This window comes from Heterocephalus glaber, unplaced genomic scaffold (assembly GCF_053883595.1).
Source record: "Heterocephalus glaber isolate CG9 unplaced genomic scaffold, H.glaber_assembly_v1.0 deba00001457, whole genome shotgun sequence".
NCBI lineage: Eukaryota > Metazoa > Chordata > Mammalia > Rodentia > Bathyergidae > Heterocephalus > Heterocephalus glaber.
Window position 1 is genome coordinate 47,778,027 of NW_028258305.1, and position 2,346 is coordinate 47,780,372.

Sequence of the window (2,346 nt, forward strand, 5' to 3'; positions counted from 1 at the left end):
AATCCAATCCTCATTGTTATTATAGCATAACCCTTTCTCAGTTACCCCCGTAACAGTCACTTCTTACTTCCTTTCCCTAAAAGAAGGCTCTGGGCATTCCCGGCACTGTTCCCCTCTTTTTGGTAAGACCCCAGGGCTGAGGGGCGCTGTCACACTCAGTCCCACAGTAGTCATGGGGACCTGGGCGAGGGCCTGCACGGCCTCTCGGAGGAGGTAGGAGGACACTTCCAAAATAAAGTCCTTTCCATGCTGCATCTTGGTCTCGACCTTTCGAATGAGCACTTCATGATGGGGAGATATGAAGAGCAAGGGCATTAGGACAAGAAGGTGTGTTGGAGGCATCAGCCTCTCCAGACTCCCTGTTTCAGTTGCTTTTGGCTGCATTGAAATTCAACCCCAGACATGATGGGCAAACAACTGTATTTTATCGGCTGATGACTCTGTGCCTGGGATGGGGCAGTGGAAGCCATCGCCCTGGGCCTCGGCTCTCTTCCACCTGGACTCCCTCCCTGTGGTCGCCGGCATGCTGTTGTTCACCTGAGCACTTTCACCGGGCTGGTGGCTCCCAGGACACAGAAGGTACAAGCTGCCAGGCCTCCAAACGTCACTTCCACCACACTCAGCCGGTGGAAGCCAGTGATGGGTGAGCCTGGGCGATGACCAGCTTCAGGAATGGGGGTGGCATTCGACCCCACTCTGTTTTGCAGAAAGCTGCAGTCTGATCCCTCAGCACTGAGTAGAAGAGAGACATGGGGCATTGCTGGGACTCTTCAGCTCGCTCTTCCTACTTTTGTTGAGAGAGCCGACGTTCCCTCTTAGACTAGTCTGAAAACACTGTAGAGCGAGAGGGAAGCAGTAATGGAAAGAAACTACGGAGGGAAAACCTCTGCCAGCCCCACCGCTCAGGTCCCTTGCATTACCCAGATCAACCTCTGGCAATGTGTTGGGAAAGTGCCAGAAAAGGAAAGAGCGGAAGGGATTCGGTCCTGCACCCGAAGGCGATGGGAACGTGGTGTTCCGCCCGGAGAGTGGCGGCAGACGGGAGCCAGTGCGGACGCACACCTGAGCAGTGCTCACTGTCAGGGAAGGCCACAGCCTCCAGAGGAGACCAAGGGCTCTGGCCAGTTCCCTTTTCTCTTTGCTCTTTGGGCGAAGGTTAAGCAGAAGGCTGGTGTGGTTACTTTGAGAAGGACACTGGCACTGTGTGTCGTGTTTTATGTACTTTTGCGAGTTGTTTGCTTCTGGTTCATGAGAGTGAAGGCATCTGAAGTGTGGCCATAGCTGAGTAAGGAGAGGAGACTGGGCTCCAGGACTGGGGTCTCCCTGCTCACCCTCTCTGAATGTGAGGCTCTACTTCGTGTCTGCTCCGGGCTCTAGTTGGGCAGTAGCAGTGCAGCTTTGGGAGCCCATCAAAACTCAGGCCAATTATGTGTCTTCCAGTCAATAGCTAGACTGTCTCACCTTTGCTATAAATACTACCCAGTGCAGTACTTTAAGGGGTTATTTAACTCAGAACTTTGAGAAGAAGAATATAAGGATGTGTTCAGTTTATGTTTAGTATTTTACAAAAGTCTTTTAGTTACTATCTATCGCTTTATCCTCTGAATTTTGGGTACATGGACATTTGTGGTGAGGACAATACCAGCCAGACCTCTGAGGGGGCGTGCTCACTGCAGAAGTCCTCCGACATTTCCCCAGTGGGCAAGGTGGACGGGCAGCGATGGTCAGTGTGGCAGGGGCACTGAGGACTGGCTGACGTGGCCCTGCCGTGGGGCTTCGTGTGGGGCCTAGCTTCCTGATGCTGCTCGGAATCCCCACTGATTTAGTGGCTTCAGACAGCACGCGCTTATTCTCCAGCAGCTCTGGAGGTCAAAGTCTACAGTGGTTGGCGGGGCTGTGTGTCTTCGGACACTGGAGGAAAATCCATTTCCTTGCCCTTTCTGGCTTCTACAGGCTGCCCACATCCCTTGGTTTGTGGTCCCAGCCACACCAGTGTCTGTGGCTGTCACTGCATCCCCGCAATGAATCTGACTGTCTAGTGATGAGTGTCCTTGGACTTGGATGGGAAAACTAGAGCAGTCTTCCCATCCCAAGATCCTCAGCTTTTCACAGATGCGAAGTTCCTCGTGCTACCAAGAAGCAGGGTCACAGGCTTTGGGGACTGCGCTGTTGGTATCTGTGCAGGGGACGTTATTCTGTCTCTCACACCACTGGCATTCGAAACAGCAGTGGGGTATTATTTGCAGTGTTGTAGGCAGTCTAGTTTGCCCTAAGGTGCTTCTTTCAGGATGGATCGTTGTGTCCGTATAATGGCGATTTTCAAGGTCGCCACTGCAGTGCTCATCT